Below are 25,685 nucleotides of genomic sequence, written 5' to 3'. Positions count from 1 at the left end.
TATAATAAATACAATAATATCCTCATTAATATTAATAGTTACGTCCTCGTGTCGGTCAGAGACCAAAAATAATGAGATTAAAGTTTTGTCCAGCACTTGGCCTGAAATAATGTTAATCTCTATCCCTTTACACGACTAGAAACGTTGTTCCCTTTGGTTTTGGTCAACCTTCATTTAAATGCTATATTTAGGATTGAGGGAGGCTTGATATTAGAAAAGAGTGAACTTCCCCTGTCCCTTTCAGCCCCTGTAGCTGAACTTGTAGTTCTCTGTCAGAACTTTAATCAGCAACAATAAACAATTGTTTTACGTTATCAATCAATCTTATTGAATGATTCACTGATTTTACAGAAACAGAATACGGATTTAATTAATAAAACAGAAATTCAGACTTAATCACGAAACAGAAATACGGATTGAGTAAATTATTACTGAATACGGATTTACGGATTATAACGGAAAACAGAAGTATGACTGAATACGGACTTATTACTTACACAGAACGCAGACTTAATATCGAAAATTGAATACAGACTTATAAACTAATACAGACTTACCAACTTAAATAGAAATATCTGATTTACAGAAAAGTTCTGAGTTCTAAATCTTTTTATATATAGTTCTAAGTTCAAAGTTCAAAGTGATGTATATCAGATGTAAAAGAGTAGATGCAAAAGAGGGCGTAATATCGTTGTCCCTGACCTTTATAGACTTCTTCCTGCTCCCACTTCTTATAATTAGATCAGTTACTTCGTTGCATGACGAATCAGATGTAAAACTTACAATTAGTTCCTTATTGGATAATTACATTGACGCCTACAAGTTTGATTTGTATACTCTTCATTGATTTGAAGAGTATACCTTCTGGGGGTAAAGTCCAGACGACTTTAGATGCACAAATTTGCATGCGCCTACGCCCATGGATCGGAGATCTTTTTCTTTGTCAGATGGTTCATATTTCGGAAGCAATAGTGAATACGGAATTTACGGAATGTTTGTCTAGGATTATATTGGTCTTCTATTTGAGGACGATATGGCGACGATTTTCAGAATATTAGTCGTCAGGTTCTTTTTAGTTTCTATCTTGAGTTTTATGACTATTTACGAAAGACGATGGAGGGGGATGATGAGAATATATAGATGACGAAAAGGACCAACGGGCGTGTTCTGATATTGTGTTGTTCTTACGACGAGTGTTGTGTGTGAAAGAAGACGAAAGGGACGAAAGACGACGGCAACGAAGAATTTAGTACGATAATATTTTCGTCAAGTAAGGCGTTTAAAGTAACACATAATACAGTTAGTTAATTAATTATTAGTTTAGATTATAGATACTTACTATTTACGTACTATGAAATATATTAAGTTATATTTCATTATACCTTATTAAATCTTTTAATAAACATTATTAAACGATAATAAATAAATAAAAATTTAATAAATAAGTAATAAATCTTACAATATTAACAATCGTTCAATGATATTACTTTCCTTAGAAATGTAAAAGTTTTGATTTTGTTCATCACCACATGAATGATTTTAGCACGATCAGAAATGTTCAATAATGGCCAAATCGTTATCTAAGATTTACATTGTCGATAGAGAACAGTAACTAAAATGAAACACCGGTTGGATATCATTAAACATATTACCAGGGCGTAATCAGTGGAAACCACGACGTAATATTTGAACACGTTGCAAGCGGTTACCACGAAAATAACTGCGTGAATCCAGAGAGTCCATTCAGTTCTGCTAATTATCCCGCCATCGGCTATGAATACGACCAGGCCGAAATCCCGACCGCACGATTATAGTGCTGTCATTCATTTATTTCCTTTTCCCTTCATTACTCTTTCTCTCTCCCTCTCTCTTCCTCTTTGCCCAGTGGGAGATTTTGATAGCGTTAAAATTCGCATGAAGGGAAGTATCGAAATAGTTATATGAATCATTCAGAAGCCAATGCGGTTAACTTCAGAAGACTAAAATTGACAGAATTAATGTTTCGTAATACATCGGTTATTGAAAATTTTTGATTTCTTAATTTGATTAGAATAGCGTATAAAGTCTTTTATTTTTAATGTTTTAAGCATATAAAGGATAGCTTCTACAATAATGGTAGTATTTTAAAAATTTTTTAGGACGAGGTAAAAACCTTTTGGCAGCTAAAAAAAATAGATTTATTCCATTAAAGTTTACAAAAATCAGAAAATATCCAAAAATAGACTTAACTGGGTTGGCGTTGTCTTCCGATCGACTCATATATTACTTTAAAATTAAACGTGCTATTTAAAAAGAAATTTTCTTGAACGATTACAAATATTTATTGTGAATTTGTTTTCTATGAAATTTTGAAGATGAAAAAATTGTTATGAATTTTTATTGTATACAGTAAAACCTCTAGTATCCTATTTAATTGGGAGACATTAATTGTTTCGATGAAGGAATTTTCGTATAATAGAACATTAACAATTTCTGTCGCATTTGAGTAAGTAAATTCGATTGAGTAAATTTAGTCTCGTTGTATAGTTTATTTTTCGCTTGTGTATCTAATTCACAGAGGATTATCTGAAGTGTTACTTGTTGTATATACCAACGAGTTCTTCCCTACTTAAGAGTCGGAAATTTAGTCGGGCACTTTCCCTCTCGAGTCAAACTCTCGCTGACTATCGACGAGGTCACATTGTTGCTCTGGAACTGGTTCTCTCGTCTTGGAGAGAAATCGATTCTCGTAGATGGCGTTTGTATTTACTTTTCAAAACTCTTGGTCACGAATTTTCTTTCTATGATCGATCAAATTTTCTTAACATATTTCATTGAATTTAGTTTGGTAATATTGTCAAACAAAAATTTGTCAATAAGAATTGACTTATATTATATTTAAATAAATAATTCTATAATTAACATGATTGGCAATTTTTCTTGTACATTTGTTTAATGTAAATTTTAAATAGTTTGTAGCTTCGCAATAATAATAATAATAATAATAATAATAATAATAATAATAATAATAATAATAATAATAATAATGCGATAACGTTTCGAGTTGTTTCGTCGTATTTTAATCTTTTAATTAATTATCTATTTTTCTTTAATTTATTATTATTTTTTTATTATTTAAGATGTGTGTAATGTTTTTAAAATCTATTTAATAGCATAATTATTATTCTTAACAGAACGGAATTACATAAAGTTCTTTTCATAGCAATGTAATGGCTCGTTGAAACATTCATTTTTCCGATTACAATTAGTTTCCAATGAATTCTTAATTATTCTACAAATTTATTATTCACGATCATCTATTTTAATCTGCTTAATATCAAAAGATTATCATTTTAATACAATCGAATGATATAAAAGTTTCTTTCAAAGCAACTTAGTAATTTTCTTCTATTACACTGTCCAATAGGAATTAAGCTAAGAATAAATGAGTTTTAATTAACACTAGATTTACGGATATTTTTTTCATTATTTTTCTAATGACTTACAAACATTGTTTGAATGGAGGATTGAGTAAAGGGGAGGAATTAATATTTACGTATATATCGTTAAGTAACTAAAAACCAACACATGTTTTTAAAAAATAATATTTAAGTTATATATATATGAGTAATGAGTCAAATTGGCTCAGTCCGTAAATCTAGTGTTAATAATTAAATTCTTTTTATTAAAAGCTTATCTTTCCTAATCTGTTAAATATCACAAGATTACAATCCCAATACGATCAAGTTACACAGAGGTTCTTTCAAAGCAATATAATAGCTCGTTCAAACGTTTGCTTTTGTAAGTCAGCACGATCTACAAACGGAATTGCTCAATCGAGTAACAACGTTAGAACGTTAATACATTAGAACGTTAATACGTTAGAACATTTATTTTATTCTTGATCTTGATCTCGATCTTGGATCTAGCTTCTCGAATAGCTTGACAGAGCAAAAGAAAGTACAACTTCGAACTCGTTATAATAAACGAGTATTTACAAAAAAAATATCCTCTCGTTTTAACGACACTTCGCGTAATCTTCTTTTTTTTACCCATAACCACGTGTTTTTCTTTTTCTTCTTTGATTAGAGTTAACGCGAAAACAATAAACCGCAGACGGTTCGCGGGTATATACGATGCGCCGAATAATTTCCTCAATGTTGGAAAGGAAAGTTTGTTCGAGCATGAAATCGAGGTCTCTATTACACTCAACTTCCGCGGCCCGGAGGTCGATGGATTTGCGAAAACGCGTTTAAATTTGCATTTCATTCCGGCGTTGAACCATCGCCAGAGAAATAGAGAGCAAGAGAGAGAAAGAAAAAGGGGGAAGGGGGATAATGGTGGTGGCGGTAGCAGTGGGTGGAAAAGATTGTACCAGATTGTGGAAAGAAATTATACAGATCTCATTTTTTTCTTTGATTTTATAATAGCCTCGAAATCATACAAATTTTTTTATTATTCTATACTGGACAATCAATGTCTGAATTACAACTATATTTTCGTAATCATGTTAAACAAATTTTTGTAAACGTTATTTAAACTAAATTACAATATTTTGTTGAAAACTAGAGTATGTCTAGTTTATAATTATGCACTTATCTCAAATTAAAAAAATTAAATGTTACTTATAACCTATTATTTTTCGATTAATCTGTTAAGACTCATTAATTATTAAGATCATTTATTTGAATTTTGATACATTCTTTTCGTTTATTCTATAAAATATCTTCAATCAGATTAGTCATTTAAATTTCATATGATTTGCTTCTTTATTTGTTTTTTCTTCAATGGAACCACTCGCCCCTATTAATCCTTTTCCGAAAATCTTTCTATTCTTTTTGTTCGTAATTCTTTCTCTCTTTCTCTTTTTTTCTCTTTCTTAGTTGAAAGTATTTTACCTACAGGAAACATCGTGTTGTATCTTAGGAAAAAGTACACGGTGGAAGTATGTCGACGCCGTTCTTCAATGTCGATCGGCTTCGGGAATACAAGAAATTACAAGATGCCTATCCGATGGTATAAGCCTAATGGTACCGATTCGGAGGCTATAAAGAGCGAAGTAAGTGCTCCCTGCCGAATCACTGTTCCGACTGACTGACTGACTGACGGGGACCAAGCCGTTTCCTTCGTGGTAAGGAGAACATTCCATCACGTAACCAGACAGACTGGACTGTTCACCGAAATCGGTGGTCCCTTTGGGATAAGATACTAAATACTTCAAAACGTATTGAACTAACCACTAACTTTCTAACTTTGACATTTTTATCCCCAATCCGAATATTACTATTAATTTTATTTTTCAATTTTGATTTTATTCGTTTTTTTGTTTTTACTTATTCAACTCTAAAACGTAAATTCAAATTTATTGGAATAAAAACTTCGACGCTCTTATTCGGAAATAGGTGATGAAAATCGATGTTTGTTCAATTTTTATTCTTATTTTTATTGTCTTATTACAATTTTTAAATATCCGTTCTTCTAAATTCTTTTCTTTTTTTTTATTTTCATATTTTTTATCCAACTGGAATAGCGAATGTTAGGGAAGGTAGTTTAAAATTTACACTACCAGTAACTTTGAAACTTTTATTATAAAATTGATCGAAATATCGAAAATTTATTTCGTTTCTTTTATTTTTATTCTCTTACGATTTTGAAGTCTTCTATTTTTATTTTATTATACGTGTACAAAATTTTTTTTTCTCTAACTAACTTTAACATTTTTATTTGGAAAATGATTTTTACCATTTTACAATTTCTATTTTTAAATGTTTATTTTTTATTCATGTTTTATCAAATCGTGAAGATGAATCAGTGAACGTTCAAACGTATAAACGAATAAAAGTAAACAATAATAAAAATCTAGTAAATCTACTGAAGGTCATCGTTATTCTTTGAAAAATAGGATGACGAGGAGGAGTCCGCTTAGCAAGAGGCTACAATTCTCAAAGGAATGATTTGCTAAATCCTTTTCGTAATCGGGTTAGACCGTCTGAGAAAGAGAAAAAAGAGAGAGTGAGAGAGAAGGGCAGTTTCTTGATAAGCCTCGGAAGAAGAAGCTTTCCTTAGTCGTTATTTCCTCGACTAGATGCTCGTAGTCACGTAGCGAAAAAATGGCTTAATCTTGAAAATCTCTTCTCGCTTACATTATTTTATTCCAAGCTCTTATCCTTCTTTGCTTCTTTGCATAAGAAAAATTATCATAATACATTATTCTTTAAAAAATAAAAAAAAAGGAACAAAGAAACCTCTTAAGTATAATATCGTATATTCTTATTAATTTTGTAAGTTTCAGTTAATTGATGAATTTAAACAAAAATAAACAAAAGGAAAAAAAAAGGAAAAGATATAGAAAAATTTCTTGCTTCAAGGTCAATCCCCTTTGATCTCTTTGACATTCCAAAGACAGTCGTCAACGAATGTGCTAACTATAGCTATCGAACAGGTTTCTTCTCACATCAAGGCGCGGAGAAAAGGTTCCCTTGAATTGAACAGGTGTCGTCGGATGAGGAGCAGAAGGACCGACGACGCGACTAAAAAAGGGAGACACGCGAAAGGAGCCTCGGGAGGCTAGCGGTCTATTCTTTCCCTTTTCTCTCTCTCTTTCTCTCTCTTTCTCTCTCTTTCTCTCTCTTTCTTTCTTTCTTTCATTGTCCACGTACCGACATTCCAAGATTCTATATGTCCTTAGATACTAATGAACGGTCTTTAGAATCGTCGTTGTTTTCTCTGGAGGGAACATGCTTCAGTAGTGAGTGCTTTCTACCAACGGTACTTCTCTCTTTTATAAGATCCACCATGTGTACCCTCGGTCCAACCAAAAGTCTACTCTCTCTCCCTTTCTTTCCTCTTTCTTTCTTTCTTTCTCTATCCTTCCACTATGTCCTTAGATACTAATGAACGGTCTTTAGAATCGTCGTTGTTTTCTCTGGAGGGAACATGCTTCAGTAGTGAGTGCTTTCTACCAACGGTACTTCTCTCTTTTATAAGATCCACCATGTGTACCCTCGGTCCAACCAAAAGTCAGACTACACACGACCCTTTCTTTCCTGTTTACTTTGGGATAATGATGTTTCTCTATCCTTCCCACATCTCTCTTCTACTGTCTGCCTCTACTACCAGCTCTATTGAAACGATCTTGCTATGTTAGCTTTGATGAATCCTCTCTCTAGTAACATATATTTTAAATCATCGAACGCATTTTTCAATTAGCCTGAACAATCATCCTAATTTTAGATTAAATCTTATAATTGATTATAGTGATTTAATGATAACTATCACTTGATACACGAGAGAACGATTTAATGTTTTAAATTGTTGGCCTAGTGTCAGTTTCATTTATGGGAAAAATGGGTACCCATGAAAGATCCAGTAATTAACGAAGCTGTTGCGATTTCAATCTAGGTGCACGAGCATTGCTTCGGGCTAGTGCGAGGACCAATAGAAAGAGACAGAAAGCGAATAAGTATGTGTGTATGTGTGTATGTATATGTATGAGGTAAAACTAGAGCTTGGCCGGCACATCCCACGAATATTAATGTGGCACCGTTCATTGTCTCCTAGCTCCTGCCTTTATCGATTTTTTTCATCTCTCTTCCCCTTCTCTGATTCTACAATTATTTTGGCACCGATTCATTTCTTTTTATACCTTGGCTTCTATTTTCTATTTATCACGATGATCAATTTACGATCTTTCACACTTCATTTCTATCTCGATATTTGTATAAAAAAATTAGTAAATTTCTTAATTATTGAAATATATTCATTTTTAGTTACAAGTATAATTGTATAATTGCCAATCAATAATGTTATAATAATTAGTTATCATTGATTATTATATACCTATTATTGTACATGTAAATGAGATTATATATATGTAATAATAACGATACTTAACTAATTATCATATATTATACTTAATTAACATTAATTATAATATTATTGTTTAAGGATAATAATTATATTTATTTGAACGTTAATATTTGTATTACTTTTCATATGATATTTAATGATATTAATTATGATAATTATTGTATGATATATTAAATGTTATTTTATATCAAAATGGAGAGGATAAATTCCGTTGATTTATTTATTCATTTGTTTCTACCTAAACGAACAATCTCGTTTATTCCAAACGAAATACTTTCTTTTTTCGTTTCATCAGACATTCTCTAATTCGTTCCACGAGGCCGTAGAATCGGCATACGATTGTGGAATTCGAAGCATCCGTTTTGCATTCCACAAGCATCTTTCTTCGAGGTACATAGTCTGACTCTCGCAAGCAGTTACACGTTGGATCGCTGACTGAGAAATTTATACTTAACCATTCAGCACGCGTTAACGGCAATATCGTTTCGAATGGCCCATTCCTCTTGATTTTCTTACCGTGACGAAGTCGTATCGAGTAGGCATCGATATTCTTCATCATTTGACTTTAACTACCTCTCGTACGTTATTGGAACTTTTCCTTCATCGACTAAATCAACATTTCCTATCCTTTATCTCCTTGATTATTTGCCCCGATCTCGAGTCGATATATTCTTCATAAGAAAAAAATAAACAACTGAAAGATAGAGTAAGAGTAAAAGAGAGAAAGAAAGAGAGAGAGAGACAGAATGAGAGAGAGAGAGAGAGAGAGAGAGAGAGAGAGAGAGAGAGAGAGAGAGAGAGAAATCTACCGGGTGCAGTCAATGCGGTAGGCCGATGTTAATAGCAGATACTTTTTATTAAGGTAGAGACTGAACGATTGGCTTGCAATAAAAATACATACAGGGTCCTTGACCGTGCCCTGTCTTCATCTTTACCTTTATCATCGTCATTCATGTGATTTAGGTGTTTAATACCTTCAAAGGTTCGCGAATCTCGTTCATGCGACACGAAGGACTCTGCCCTACGCGAAGAGAAGTACTATTAAAATTCCAATGACAAGTGTCTCTCTTTCTCTCTTTCTTTCTTTATTTATCTCTTTTTTGCTTTCTCTCTTTCTCTTGGGTTACTTTATCCCTACCTAACCCCGTCAACTCGAAGCAACCAGTCAGCCAGCCGGTCAACCAACCAACTCGACCAACCAGCCAGATAGACTTTTTCTCCTCTAACACAAACAGGAACTTTCGCTCGTACCCTTTGTTCTCCTTTACTTTTTCCCCCGTTTACGTCTTGTCCTAGCTATAGACAGGCACATGCCATCGAACAGGACCAACAACACGACGTACTAAAATACGACCCAATGATTTTTCAGTGGAAGGGATAAAGGTAGCATATTATCGGTTGAGAAGAGTCTCCCTTTTTCAGATTCTTTCGCGTCTCGGAGCTGACAATAATAAATGTCTTTCTCGTCTGAAAGTTGAAACAACAACAATACTGGCTTTGACCATTGTGTATAGTATTTTGCTGTAATTCGGACCACATGGTACTTGAATCCTTGGGTTGATTCGGTTCATTCTATTACCAGACAGGTACAAGATCTCTTTTGATTCTTTTACGAGGATACCGTGTGGTGATGATGCTGGTATGAACTGGTCAGGTGGAACAACGAGTCTTTGAGATCATTCCAACCGGCCAATTTGAGGCTATACTACGTCGGCATGACGATATAAATTCGGTAAACGCCGTCATTAGGGTCCAATCCGAAATACCGAGCGTCTATTAAACCTGAAACTAAGATAATTATCTTGGTCCTGCAAACTGCAACCATGCTCTTTCGATCGGATCAGGAATACTCGAGACACTTCTTTTCGACCACATTGTTACGCTTCTTTCTTACTCGATTACTTTTAGTTCACTAAACTTTCTTCGTATTTCTTTTCTTATCTTACTTTTGTCTTCTGTAATTCCACAAATCACTAGAATTTATTTTCTCAATAAATTAACAACATTTAATTGCCTTTACTATTTTCTTTCCTTTAATTCATTTCTTCTTTATTTCATTTCTGTCTACATCGAAAACATTTTATTTTATTTGCTTTTTAAAATTTTTTTTTAAATCGAAAACACGAAAAACTTGGATATACGTTATTGTCTCTCGTAATAAGACAAGGTCAAAGAGTTAGAAGAAACCGAAGTTGAAAGTAAAGAATTTTGCAAAAGTTTTTATCAACTGAGCTACTACAATGACGATCCCAGACTACTCGGACTCCGCAGGAATTTCGGCACAGCTGTAGGAACGAATCAACGGTGGGAGGGGGTGGGACCACGATAAAAAGTACTAAGCCACGTTTTTACTCGGGAATTACATTTGTCGGATACCAAAGACTACAGATTCGTATCTCCGAGACTCAGTCTCACTGTCGTTCTTCATAACACGTACTTTTAAAAGTACTTTTCAACTATCTTAACATTTTTCCTTATCTGTCAATCCATGAATTTCGCTTACAATCATTAAATTCATTAATGATCACAAATTTAATTTATACGTGAATTTTCTTCTAATATGTCTTATTTTATTCGTTCTATATTTAAATATCATAATCATTATTTTTTTTAATATCTACAAATATTGTTAAGATTAAGGTTTCTTGCTTTAGAATGAAGATCTTTTTAAAGTTGACAACGTTGATACATATCACGGAAGAAAATGACAAAGTGTTCCATCGAGAATGAATTCTTTCCGCACACAATTCCTTTAGGAAAGAAGGTCTGAGATCTTGGCTTTATTGATTCGAGACGGTTGTGTTTCGTTTCGGACTTTGCTTTGAACCTTGCTCCGATCCATCCCATACATAATAACGTTGCATCGTAATAATGGAGCCAGGAATTGCTACGTTCAGGCACCAGTATGTCGTCTTGAGAACGCGATACGCAAATATCTTCATCATTTGTGTTTACATGACGAATTAAAAAGATAAAAACAAAAAAGAAACAATACATTTTTATGTACTTACTATCATTTTTCTTTTATGGTTATCGTAGTAGTTTCTTCGTATTTTAATGCAAAACTGACAATGAAACAAGTTTTTTTTCTTTTATATTTCTTTATAGGTACCAGCTTTCTTCAAATGGTTTAAAACTCTTTTGTTCATTTGCTTTATTTTTTATACGATTTTATTGATTTTTTCAATGATTGGTCGGCCAGAAATAGATGTATTTTTGACATTTAAATCCCCCCCCCTCGCAAAAAAACAGCAATAACTTTTGATCGAACCATCAAATATTACAAATTTTAATTTTAATTATTTTAGGGTATGTCAACTTTCAAATGCACTCAAGTATTGTTATGTCCAATTAATATTATCAAAGTTATGCAAAATTAAAGTCATCTATCGGGAAAATTACGAAGAAACTTGTTGCCCAAACCAATATAATAACTAAAGTCAACTATGATCGTGTTATAAAATTGTAGGATTATTGATTACCTCAGTAAGAAGTAATCATTAATATCATTAAATTCGTTTACTCTTATGAGAAATGATATTTCATAATTTTTTTTATCTGTCAAGATACTTAACATTTATTTCATTGCAAAAGCACTTTCGCAGCATGATTGCATAATTTTTACATACCTGTAACGTGAGACTCAATATTAATCTAAATGTGTGTAAATAGATACGTTTGTGTGTGTATGTGTTGGTATATGATCACACGATGTGGTTCTTCAAGAACGTCAGACCATCACACAGATTTCACTATTTGATGTCTTTGGGCGGGCAAGCAAAATGGATGGTTTTGATTTAACGAGAAAACTAAAATGAGAGAAAGAGAGAGAAAGAAAGAAAGTGGAAGTAAGAGTGAGAGAGAGAGAGGGGGAGAGAAAGACGAAGAGCTTTATTTCATTGCTTCTTGATTTTATTGCTCAGTGGACCGTGCGAGTTATTAAAATCGTAAGACTTCATCATCGTAATAAGCGGTTTATAGTTACGATATTATGTTGCGATAAGGCGTCCACCATATGGATTCTCTTTCGTGATCATCCCATGGCCAGTTTCGTTTATGTACGGTCCCATTCGAAAGTTAAACATCGAAAGATCTTGCAACTTTGTAATATGCTGATAATTATAGTACTTCTCAAAGGTAAAACAGAAAGAGTATGCGTGTGTGTGTGTGAGAGAGAGAGAGAGAGAGAGAGAGAGAGAGAGAGTAAAAGAAATAAAGAAAGAAAGAAAGAAAGAAAGGAAGAAGCAGAGTAGCGTGTAATAAGAGTATATCGTTGTTGGATCATTCCAAAAGGTTTATTGCTAACCAACGCGATCAAAGAGTCCTCTTTTTGCAAATCCAATTTCTCAGAGGAGGAGATACGTATTTCGTTCAGACGGTATCAATAGTGTTCGAATCTCTGGATGGTAAACTCCTTCGTCTCTTTTCGTTTTTTTTCCTCTTCTTCTTCTTCTTATTCGTCTTCTTATTCTTATTTTTATTCTTATACTTATACTTATACTTCTTATTCTTCTTGACGTACTTCTTTAAAGCCTTACAACGTTGAAAATAAAATGGACCCTTCGCGAATGTATTCGCTGAAGAAAACTCGAACCATGGGAACGAAATCGTTTTTCTCGTTTATTGGACGAAGGTAAATAAGAGAAAACTCGTTGCCTGTTTCCTTGGTTAAAGAATAAAAGATAAAAAGAAGAAGTAGGATAAAATCTGTTCTTTCCCTTTTTCGTCTTCTGATACAGTCGATCCTATTCGATTTTTTTTTCAATTCAAACGGTTATCGTATCAGGGAATGTCTATTTTTCTCAAGGATCATTTCAAAGTGCGAATGATATTGACTTAAGGGAATTAATAGAAAAATCATTTGTAGTTCGAATAATTGATTAAAGGGTCTGGTTTCATTGGATCCTGTTAATACTATACTAACAATACAACAACAACAACTACTACTATTATTACAACCACTACTATTTACTATTAGTATCATAACCATTACTATTACGTGACACAAAAGGATAACTAAAATTGCAGACAGAGAAACTGTCTTTGGCAGAACGACCAAGAGAATCGCACTTTCGAAACATGAAGGTTGCAAATTAGCAACGGTACGACATACTTGATGACGTCGTAAAACATAATCCCACGATTAACCGGCAAATGAAGCACGAATATCGCTTCTAGAATTTCATTTTCATGACTCCTACTTTCAACTCTCAACTCAGGTTGTCTGAAAATCATTACTTTAGATATTACGTAGACGTTTTTATATCGACTTAGATCATTTTCTTGGTATATTATAACTCAATGGTATTCTTGATGATGCAAGATTCTTGTATTTCATTAATTTTACTATCCACTAACGAGTATTTTTGTTAAGTATAATTATATTAATAGTTAAATGTTAATGCATGTAAGAAATCTTTACTAACGAGCTAATTTTACCCTAATCAGCTAATCAATTTTTTTTCCTTTTGGATAGATACGTGAAAATTGCATAGACTTGATGAACCGAGATGAAATCCCCCCAATGAACTTTCATCTTGATCGTTGATCTCAAGTATGTGTTAAGTGAGTCATTTACCGCATTATCCGGATGCAAAATCTCGTTAGGTGATTTGAAAGTTCGGCAAAGAAAGGTTTTCCACGTCGATTGGTATCCTCTTTGATCGATTAATCGATCTCTCTTTCTCTTCTTATCCGATGAATGAGTTTTATCGTGTCATCGTCGATCATGCATGAAAATCGTCGATATCGATAGGAGTAGACGGTTGCACCAAAATGACTAGACGACTTTAGATTCTTTTACATTACAAAAAGCGACCTATCGGTTAGAGTTCCTGCTCCATTTCGCAATTGGTGTCCTAATTGATCGATCGATAAGAATTATCGATTTTCTATTAAACACACCTTTCTAACATACATTTAAGTCATTACTAGATAGATTAGTCGAATTATCAACGTATACATGTCCGTGTGTTATAACAAATTTATAAAAAGAATCGTAGAATGGTTCACATAAAGTGTTATAAAATTACTTTGACTTTGAACTCTTCTATTTGGAATATATCTCTATTAGAGAAGTCAGCAGAGGAATTTGCGAACTATCGATCTTTACCGAGTTCAAAGTCCAATAACGAAAGCGTCAGTGTAATTGGCTAATAGACGATCGTTCGATTACGCTCTTACCTTGAGTCCTCGGGTTTTCGGTTTAGAGATTATCGATCGATCGTTCAAAGTCGGAAGATATCGATAAGTACGTTTACATGCCGACACTACTATCTCCCATCGTTAACTCCTCGTTTCTAGCTCGTTAACATGCGTGCACCTACCGCTCGGCGTTTAGTTGCGTAATTAAGCGTCAGTTGGATCATGGATAGGCCAGGTATTTCCGAACTACCTAACTGATACTCTGATCTCCTTTATCGTCTCATACTGTTAAACCACTTGTTTCATCTTTCACACTTTCATTCCGTTTCTAACGCAATCTTCTTTAACTTTAGATTTAATTTATTTTATTTTATCTTTCTTATTATGGATAATACATTGGTTACCCATGACCGATGTTTATCTATTCAATGGGGGGGGGGCATATATGGATCATTTTAGATCTTACTATATAATTTTACTATATTATTTTATGTTTGATCTTAGAATTGTGAAACATGTAGATGTTTTGCGTGCCAATCAACGTATATAATATAATTCGAGTGAAAAAAGATACTAGATAGTTGCAAAATAATTGTTTAATAAATAACTGACATCAAGTACAATCGTACGAAATTCAGTTTAAATTTATTTTATTTGATTTATGTTGAGGCAGATGTTATTATTCGAAGGAAAAGAGGTATAGGATGGTTGTTAAATTATTATTAAATAAATAAGCGAGTAGAAGATATGCAGGTTTCCTTTCATGTAAACGAGAAAACTTGATTGGGTATGGAATAAGAAAGGAGTCACATTAAACGGTACCCAATCTACCGTAATGTCCCACTTGTGGAATCCACAAGATTCCTTTTAGCAATTGGATTCCAACGGTAGTGAACGTAACATCCTATTGCGGAGAATCTTGTTATCATTAAAGATGCCGTCAGCTCGTAGTGTAAACGGCTAGCAAGAGGTGGCAGAAGTGGTAGTAAAAGGAAAGAGAGAGAGAGAGAAAGAAGGAGAAAGAGAAAGAGAAAGAGAAAGAGACGGAAAGAGAACGCCTGGTACTTTCTAAAGTCAAAATCCAGAACTCCTTGATGTTTTCGTGTAAGACTCCAAAAGCTCCATTGAATTTTATAGTCGGTTATGAAAACTTCAATGTACTTTAAAATGAACTTTACGAACGTCGTGATAATGATCGTGAAATCTCTTTCTCTTATTTTTTCTTTTTTATTTTGTTTTTGTTCTTCATTTCAAGGGGTTTGTTCTTTCCCTCTTGCTTCTGTTTTATCCCTTATTTATTTGTTTATTTTTTTCCCTTTTATTTTACGTCGCAATATTTTACCCTCGCAGATTCGCCTGGACAAACTTGTTTCAACGTAAAACTCTTGTTTTTGATAATTCCATAATTCCCATCGCTATATCTTTCGAATTTTGAGCCAGGATTGCTGGCTGAATATTGAAACAATGGATCCTCATTAGCTCCTTCATAAAATTTATAGCTCTGGTATTCGAGCGCAGAACTAACGAACTTTAGTAGAATGAAAATCATATTTTGACATAATACGATTTTCCGTTTCCTTGATTGCACACATTGGAACGTGTTCGCTATTGATCGATTTGTTCTGACGTAACGTGACGTTTTCACATAACACACAAATTTCAAATATTATTTTTAATCATTAAATTTCTCTTCTTTCTTTTATACCATAAAATAAAATTAAATATTATTTATTATTTAATTAAAATTATTTTTTGCAATTATTTTATTTCAGATGAAAATTGCAAACATTCGTCGAATTCGCTGAAATTTCTCTTTTTGTTTTTCCCCTATGATATAATCATGACAAAAATTTTACTTTACTTTAGCAATTAGAAATATTTAAAAAAAAGGTTATTTTCTGAAAGTTAAAAAGTTAAGTTACTATTCTCTGCATAAATTGTACAGAAAAAGTTTTTGTTATCAAGGTATTTGAGAGAAACAGTTTTATGCAAAAACTTGGGTTAAATAAACTATGTTATTTTCAACGACAATAAATAATTTTTAGTTTACCTGTGGTTAACTATGTGAAGAATTTTTTTCATTATAAAAAAAAAGAAAAAAAAGCTTTGCATCGGCCGGGAATCGAACCCGGGCCGCCCGCGTGGCAGGCGAGCATTCTACCACTGAACCACCGATGCTTCGATGATAGTTTGTGCTCAATAGTCAAATATATATTTAATTATTAGAAAAAAGTAATAGGAGGGGAAAAAATGTTGTATCGGCCGGGAATCGAACCTTTTTTTTTTGAGTTTTTACTTGTTTTAAAGATACTATAGATAATTATAATACAATGGTACTAAAATTACTAACGAAAAAACCAGAACATTAGCTGACAATATACAGTAGCATGACCCATTAGTGTGGGTGAACTCGCTATTGAACATAAACATTTGTAAGAAATTATAATAAAGACTTATTGATATTTTGCAGTTGGAGGCAAATTCGCCGAGAAATACTTACAATATGTAAATAGTAGTTTTACAAGTAAAAAGTTTAGAAAAAAAATTCGCATTCAATTTGTATTAAAGCGCTGATTAAAAGACTAAAGAAAAGTGTGTATTTACAAGGGGGACAAAAGTGTGGTATAACAAGTATTAGAACAAAAAATATTCTAGCATTGTGCAATTACAGTATAGGGTAGCAAATAAAAGACATAATCTTAGTTTAAGATAAGTAAATAGAAATGAAAGGTTTGATAAGACTAAACGTCCTAAAGAAGGGATATTAGAGAGGTAGCTATCATGAGCAGCAAAGTCTGAATCTTCTTTTTCTGATTTCATCAATAAATCTGGCATCGCCAGAAAGCCACCAGTGTTTGTTGCATTTAATCTACGAAATTCATTTGTGTCTCTATCTGGGATTGTTATGGAATATTTAAGATTGTGAAGAGGAATATCAGCTGGGTTCAAGGGGATAGATGATAGAGATTCGGGATTGTATAAGTAAATATATTAAACAATTCGTATGAATTAACTATTCCCTGCATTAAGTTTTTAATTATATCAAAAGTTGTAGATGAAAATGCGTTTTCGCTCCACGTCACGAATTTTCTATCTTTAGTCATGTTCCAGACTATTTGTATAAGATCTTTAGGAAATTTAAGTTTATCAAGAATAAAGTGTAGCCCATTTAGCCAGACTGAGTCGAAATCCCGTTCTAGATCTATCAGACATGCTCCCTCGACTTATTCATTATGGAGATGATGGTTTATATCGGTGAGAATCTTGTGTATTGCATGTGATGTTGAATGGAATCTTTCAAAGCCGAACTGATTATCGGATATTTATTTATGAACCGAGGAGTGGTAGGAGTAAATTATTAATAATCAATTAGTTATTTATCATGTCCAAAAATAAACTTATTAATAAATGTGTCGCAGGGAAGTTTATGTTATTATTAGAAAGATTAACATTATGAGTTACGAAAACATTGTAATTATTTTGAAGTTATTTTTAGTGAAAACTAACCACTTTGTTTTTTCAAACATATACCGGTGGTTAGACGAAGGCTCTGCATGACATAAATTATCATAAAAATTTGCAAAATCAAAACTATTGTTATCGTGTTTAATATGAGTATTATTGCTGAAGAGATGTTCATTAGTATTGCTATTGCTGAACCATGCATTTTGTAGAATGTGAGAATTTTGAAAATCATAATTTGAAGTGTGGTTAAAGCTACTTTTTTTCGCATTGAGGTTAGGGTTAATTATTTGTTAATATTAGAAGGGTTTTTGAACTAGATGTATTAAATACAAATGTGTACTTATCTTGTTGATATGAGCAAACTTCTCAGCTTTGCTAGTGATGCGTTTACTTATTTTTATATTTATAGCGAACTTAAAAAGAAGGGCAGCCTTTTTATAGAAGGCTGAATGTTCAGTGTTATTGCAATTAACGCAATATAGAAGACTTTTGTTAGCAGAATCTTTAGGAATTGAGCAGCTCCCTGGATCATAATTTTTACCGCACTTGACGCAACGATAGCCAAGTGAGCAGTTTGCACTGAAGTGGCCAATGCACTGGCATTTATTGCACTGAAATAAGTCTTTTTTTTTTTGTTTTAGAGGTTCCCAACGCACTCTTTGGTATGTTAACGTTTTTACCTCAGTCAGATTGTGTGTTATACTATCACAGCTTAATTGAATTAAACCAAATTCTTTGCTTTTTTGTTTTAGTTAAATTTGATTCTAGTGATTTTATAAATGTTTAACGTTAGGTATATTCAATTCAATCATTTTATTTTTAATTTCACTATCTCGGGAAAATTGCCTGCGATGCTGAACTTAGGCCGCCCATGTGGCAAGCGAGCATTCTACAACCGATGCTTATAGTATATGATATCATTAATTTAAGTTTTGATAGAACATTGCGATCTAAATTCTATTTGTTACTGTAAAATGATTTTAAAAATATACGGAAATCCAGAAATATTTCTAGAACAATTAATCCTCGTATGTGAGGTATCCAAGATAAATACTTTCGTGCTATTCCAATTGAACATACTATGAAGTGAAAAGAAATTAAAAATAAAAAAAAAAAATGAAATAAAATATTATTTTAAACGTGAGGTTAAGTAAGTTATTAAATATTTTTTTTATAAGAATAGATGAAAAGTTAAAAAAAAAAAACAAAAAATGAAAGTTTTGCATCGGCCGGGAATCGAACCCGGGCCGCCCGCGTGGCAGGCGAGCATTCTACCACTGAACCACCGATGCTTATATTACGTGGTTATATTCATTTAATATTTCATGGAACATTGCGATCTAAATTCTATTTGATTTACCACAAACTGTTTAGAAAAATATACGAAATTCCGCAAGTATTTTTAGAACAGTTAATTCTCATATATCTATACATATATACATGTATTTATGTGTACATATATATAAAGTATAGGTACACTAAACTATCTCTCCTATTATCGATTAGCAGCAAACGTTAACCTTCGAGAATACTTTCGTATTTATTGTCTTCTATAAAGTTTACGTTTTGCGCGCGACCAATTTTCTTCTATGTTTTGTCTGTTTCTATCAGTTGAACTGTAACTACGACGCAAAACTAGCATCTGAATATTTTAAGCAACGATTTTCGCCAATTGTCGCCATTCGGACAGAAGGGTATATGCAGTACAGATATTTCTTATTTATTATTACATATTTAATTCCGAAGATAGTCAAGCATATTTCACATAATTTCAAATGCGATTTTCGCGAAAACGAACAATTGTTTTTTATTTTGGATTTCAATTACGACAATTTTACACGTAGAATTTCATTTTTTACATTTACAACCACCCTACTCGATAATATTACCTGTCCGAATATTTCCAATGTATAAATAATTCTTCCTAATCGTTAACGATTATTTATCTAGCAGTAAATATTAACTTCACCAATTTGTAATATCAATTTTTCAAAAATTCCATATTGTTTAAAATCGCACAAGTTTTCTTTTCCATTTCGTTATAAAACCTTCAAACTTTTTTGAAATAGATCACGTGACCGGTTTACATAACATTACCATCTCAAGTTAATTTAAGAAAATGTTTTATGGTTAGTGAAATTCGAATGTAAGTTATACAAAACAAACGATAAAACAAATTTTAAAAAGGGCAGCGCTTCGTTCAAAAAAAGGAAACAAAAAGCAGAAGAAGAAGAAGAAGAAGTAACAACTGAGGGTAATAACTTGAATTTTGGTGAACATAGAGATAACTGCTTGAAAACTTTGAACCATGTAGCAATATCAGGTTTATGGGAGAACGGAAGCTGTAGCCAAATGGTGGGGTATGTATCTCGATCTCATGTGCGAATATCTATATGTATAGGGATTCACAGTTTCAATCGTTCTAAAGCTTCTACCTTCACCTGAGTTATAATAATTGCATAACACGCCGATGGCAGAGTTTGCGGTTACAAGGAGTGTCTCGCATTGTTACTCTAATTACAAGCCGCAAGTTTGTGTTAGGAGAATGTGCAACGAACGGTTTCTACTTCGATGTTGAGGTTGTTCAAGAGATGGGGCGGAGAAGGGGGTAGATGCAGAGGAAAGGGATGAGTCGGACGAGTTCGTGGAATGGAACGAGTGTTCCAAGGGTGGGATTGCTGAGGTACTTCAGGTCAAGGAGTTAAAACGAAAGCCACTTGCTTTGTGCCAAACTTCGGATCCTCTCGAGGCGTAAACGCTTGTTATCTCTGATCTCGTATCAACACCGTTCGTTTTTCGAAGTTTCCAGAAACTAGAGAGAAATCAGGAATATTATAATCAGGAATAGATAATAAGGGAGGAATGGTGAGCTCGTGTGAAGAAAATATTATTTATGTATTATTATTAGTAAGCAGTCGTTATGTTATTGTATATTTTTGTTCATTATTAAGGGTAGTTAAATGAAAGCAGTTAGAATCTAATAAGCGGATTTTGTTTTTATTCTTTAATGTTATTAAAAATGACGAAGAATGATATATCATATAATTGATTGTAAGCTGATCCTAGATTTAAGATCGATAAAGACGAAAGATAAAAACAGATTACTGTTCGAGGAGACCATATGATTTATCTTTCAGATGGACAGGCATGATTAATGATTTGCATCAGTGAAATTTTCTGATAGGAAATGTAAAGAAAAATATAAAAATCTCTAATTCGTTCGATAAACAGCACACCCCATCCCCTGATCGAATAGATCACTTACTTACTTTTTTATTTATTTACTTCGTAACTATAAGTTAAGTATAGGGGATGTAATTAATCATGGGTTTTTTTATAGATTCTCAGCTGTTGTCAAACGATCGAATAGGTTAACAAGTTTAAAAAGATGCCACTACTTAAAAGTCAGTCTCGAGCATTAGACGATCGATAATCCTCGAAGAAAGATCCTTTTGCCATAGGGGGAAGTAATATTGAAGGTTGTTCGACCAGTTGAATACAAAGAGGCTTTACCATTCGTTTCGAAACTGTCTCCAAAACATTTGCCACCCTCTTTCTGATTTTTTTTACTTGTCTTTTGTATTTTTAGTTATTTCCCTTCTTCTTCTTCTTCTTCTTCTGTTTTTTCTTCTTCCATCTTGGAATCGACGATGACGATCTTAAGCCTTCGAAAAGAGGCTTACGATGATTGACAGCAGACTGGAGGTCGAATATTACCAAACGTTGGTTGGATTGACGTTTTACACGACCGTTCTCGGATATTAACTGATTTAAACTTATTCTTTTCCTTCGTTGCAATTTCTCTCTTTCTTTCTTTCGTGCTGTTCCTTAAGCCCTATCATTTTTAACCGATTCACAGAATCCTACAGATTTTTTTTTTTTATTCTATATCAACAAAAATATTCTTATTATTATATTATAAGTTAAATTATTTACTGACTTTTTAGTTATTAACATTATTTTGTCTTTCTATTTGCTGAGAGATTCGATAAAATAATTATTTTTGACTTCCAATCATTTCGTGCTTCGTTCGTTACCTGTATCACTTTTATCCGAATGTCAAGAATATCGTTGACGCGAACAATCAAGACTCACGGATTAGATCTTTCATGATTCCAAATACAGAAATCGATAATCCTTATGGAATTTCTCTCTTTATCTCTTCGAACGTCATCAAACGATATTAACTTTTTGAATTTTTTAAGATTGTCCTTCACGATTAAGCCGATTCGAGGAATTCTAGTAAAAACTGTTTTTTTTTTGTTGATCCTTCGATAAAAATGAAATCAAAGATGGATTATAATAAGTAGAACAAAAAATATTCTATAAACTTTTATAAAATAGACTTGAATGAATATTGGATAATAAAATAAAATAGTAATAATAATAATAATAATAATAATAATAATAATAATAATAATAATAATAATAGATATCCCTTTACAATACTGTTTTAATCTTTTATTCTTATTCTACTTTTTTCTTCGAAAAATAATAGCCAAGAAATTTGCTTTGAGGAAAAGAAATTTTTCGATACTCCGGAGATTCTACGTGAATTTTTAGCCGGAAGACAAGATGCACCCACCATGTTTAAATATACGTTCCGATAGCGATCTTTTCACGGACAATTTGCCACAGGCGGTCAAGTCGGTTCTCCTTTAAACTTTCATTACCGGGGTATATCGGGAAAAACTTTTGTCCGTTTTAGCTGCAGCTTCGGAAAATAGGCTTTCTCTATATCTTTCTTTCTTTTTTTCTTTCTTTCTTTCTTTATACCCATTATCGATCAAGTGCCATATGCTTTTGTCGGTTTTTAAAAAAAGGATTAACAACGGTTTTTTCTGGATTAGCAGTTGTACAATAGTTTCATTCATATACAAGCTGGATCATGTACAATTTTACAAAATGGCTTTATCATTTGAATTTGTTTCAAACTTTTTTCAATTAACTAAGGGTAACCATTCTTTTTTCTGTATACGTAACGTACAAATCCTGGTATTAATATGAGAATTATATTTTTTGTCCGAGTCACGTGATCGTTATTGTACTTAGGAAATAAAAGGAGATTGTAAAAAGTAGATGAAAAAGCGTGCAATATTTAAAATAAAATTTTTATAGGATATAACAAGGGATAACAATCTCTTTTTTATCTTTTTTAATCCTTCAGAAATTTTTTGAGAGTCGCGTGACTATTATTATTCTAGTTAGGAAATAAACGAAATTCATGAAACATAGTCAATAAAAAAAATGTGAAATATTTTTAAAATTGTTCTATCGTTCGAATTTGTATTTGACTTACTATTAACAAAAAATAATAACTTTTTATAACTTTTTATAACATCCAAATCTTATTTCGGATATCAGAATTTTTTGGTCACACGTTCATTATCTCATTTAAAAGGAAAAAAAAAAACGTATTATAATTTAATTGATATGATCGTTCGAAAATTGTATTGAATTTATTCTTAAATACAATAGTTAAATACAATAATGATAGTAATAATAATAATAATATTTCATTTCTCTTTGCAGCACTGAGATCTCACGTTAACGATGTCAAAATCTTTTTCGTAGTCGCGTGATTATTATTGCATTCAGAAAATAAACGAAATATGGGAAAACGTAGATGAGAAGTTTGGGATGGGAGAGAACGAGTTTTCTTCTTCCTTTTGTACAAAAAGAATAGGATGTTGGAACGAGTAGGTTTCGTTTCGATGTCTATACGAAACCATAGAGAGGGAGAGAGAGAGAGAGAAAGAGGAAACGGGGGAGGCCACAAATTTAATCTAGGCACGTTATGCGAACCGGGAGTTGCTGCCGTCTCGGCGTAATAAAAGAATCAGAGACAACGTTCCCTGGAATCAAAGTGAAAACGTCGCATATCCGGGGACGAGGACGAGGACGACGACGACGACGACGACGACGACGACGAGGACGAGATTAATATCTCTGAAGCGTTTTCCCCTACTTTTCTCCCCCTCCGTTCTCAGCAGAGAATAAACCAGATTCTTTTTCTGTCTTTGTCAGGTTAAAACGCTTAGAAATATGTCCAGGTAGATTTTGTCTAGTTAAATGACTTTTCTATCGGTCAATGAAAAACTATGAAGGTTTCATCTACGAACCATCATTTACCAAACTTTTTCTACTGCGGATCAGTTTTTTTTTTTTTTTTTCGGTTAATTTTTTACACGATTCTCTTTGTAAGACTTGTTATTTCACCATCTTGTGCAAGAAAGAAAGAAAGAAAGAAGAAAAAAGAAAGAAACGTATGTCATATTATTTGAATTGTTAATTTTAATTTTTGATAAATGAATTGACGAAAGATCAGGTTATTTGTTTTCAAATAGATTTTATTATAAATTCAATAAATATTGCACACACATTTCGATATAAATTTAAATAATATTTTAATAACGATAATAATTTAAATAGCAAATTTTGTTTCACATGTTCTCTAGTGCGAGTGTGAAAGTTGATGTTGTTTGTTGATGCATAACAATTGCAAATTAGGAAAGAAAAATGTTAATTTTAGTTTTATATTGATTTTTAATCGGGAAATGTTTTGAAATTATATTTTTATTCTTATTTATGTGGTAAAAAATGTAATAACTTTGAGAATCCGTGTATGCATAAATGTTTAAGGATAACAGTATACAAATTGTAGATATACATTTAAATAGCATAGAATTCGTTCAATAAATTTAGTAATAGGATTCGCATTTTTCTGACATTACCGATCTTTATATACATTCTCGAGTATCGTATAAGATTGAAAGCTCTTTTCCCGACGGTATTTTTGCTTCCACGGCAAGTAAAAAGTTCGGTGAAAGTATTTTAAAGTTCGAAGATACTCGAAGATGGAGGACATTGATTTCTCGAAGGTGCAAATATTGCTTGTGACGTTTTATTTCCAATGTGAACGATGTCATGGTGAAAATAAAATTCATTTTCTTCTTTTCCTCTTTTATTTTTTTTCCTCCCTTTAACGCGTAGATATTAAGAGAACAAAAGGACCCAGAATGGAATATTTTATTTTTCGTTTCTTATTATTTCGTAATTATACAATTTTTCGTTCCAGCTATATCGAAGGATAAATTTAAGTAGAGAATAAAAACAACTCGCGAAAGAAATTTTTATTTCTTTTCTTTTTCCTCTCTGCGTTCCCATTCCTCCAGTTGGCGTTAAAATTTCTGGCGTTTAAAGCATGAAGAAAGAAAAAGTATCGAGAAAAAATTGGTAAAAGCTCATTAAATCTTGAAAGCCGTAAAAAAACAAAAGTTCAACTCGAGAAGTAAAATCTTAAGGGCGTTATATATTTTTTAACAAGAATCACTTCGGAGCAACCCTTATACCTTTACTTCTACTCAAGTTCGTTCCCTCTTCTCTTCCCTTTTCTCCTCCACTCCCCTCGATTTCATCGCCATCACCATTTTCTGTCGTATATACATACTATATCTTTCTACTCATACATATAGATTCCATGCAAATTACGCAGAGGCCGGAACAAAAGCGATGAATAAAGATATCGTCCCTTTCTGCTAGCGGCTAGCAGTATGTACAGGATGGCAGCTTCACTTCCGTTAAAGTTCGCGGCTTACCGTTGGACAAGAGGAGCTAAAGTGTCGTTGTCTAGTCGATACGAGTGTCATCCTCTTCTACGTCTCAGTTTCTCTTTAACCTTTTGCAACCTCTGAACGATCAGGATTCAAAATTGATGAAAGATGTTAGCTAACTTTTGAAAGTTTGAATATCAGGAAAAGAGAGAAACTCTTGATAACTTTGACTTCCTACATGTATCACGTCGGGATCAAATTTAACTTTCTTTCCGTTCGGCCTTTAATTTATAAAACCATTACATTTTTGATGGGATTTGTTCAAGAAAAGAAACACCAGATACACCGGTCTAAAGTCGTTATCATTTTGGAGTGTGAAGATTGTGAAAAAAATAAAAAAGTATTAGAGATGGTAATAGAGAATCAGTGAACTGATATATTGGTTGTATGAACAGTACCTTTTTAAAAACTGTATTTCAAGAAACGTCGTTTTGAACCTTTGTCTATTTGATTTTTTTTTATCAGATGTGGTATTATGATAATATCGGCCGAGGGATGCGATATTGTTGGGATGATAAATATCGTAATTTTTGTGATATAAGCAGTGAACCATCGTTTTTAACATTTCTTATTTTCAATTAGCTTGCTTGACTTTTATTATCAGGCATTGTATTA

At 32.7% G+C, this 25,685-nt stretch overlaps 1 protein-coding gene and 2 non-coding genes across 4 annotated transcripts in view; 1 reads left to right on the top strand and 2 right to left on the bottom strand.

Annotated features, from left to right (window-relative positions):
- The window catches only part of LOC122516467 (mannosyl-oligosaccharide 1,2-alpha-mannosidase IA), a 308,019-nt gene that overhangs the window by 15,030 nt on the left and 267,304 nt on the right, over positions 1-25,685 (top strand). The window lies entirely within an intron of this gene.
- Positions 16,100-16,170, bottom strand: Trnag-gcc. Its single transcript has one exon. It is a non-coding gene; the product is annotated as a tRNA-Gly (tRNA).
- Positions 18,679-18,749, bottom strand: Trnag-gcc. Its single transcript has one exon. It is a non-coding gene; the product is annotated as a tRNA-Gly (tRNA).

Source organism: Polistes fuscatus, unplaced genomic scaffold (genome assembly GCF_010416935.1).
Source record: "Polistes fuscatus isolate 324 unplaced genomic scaffold, CU_Pfus_HIC Scaffold2, whole genome shotgun sequence".
Classification (NCBI taxonomy): Eukaryota; Metazoa; Arthropoda; class Insecta; order Hymenoptera; family Vespidae; genus Polistes; species Polistes fuscatus.
This window is presented reverse-complemented; position numbering and strand designations above follow the sequence as displayed.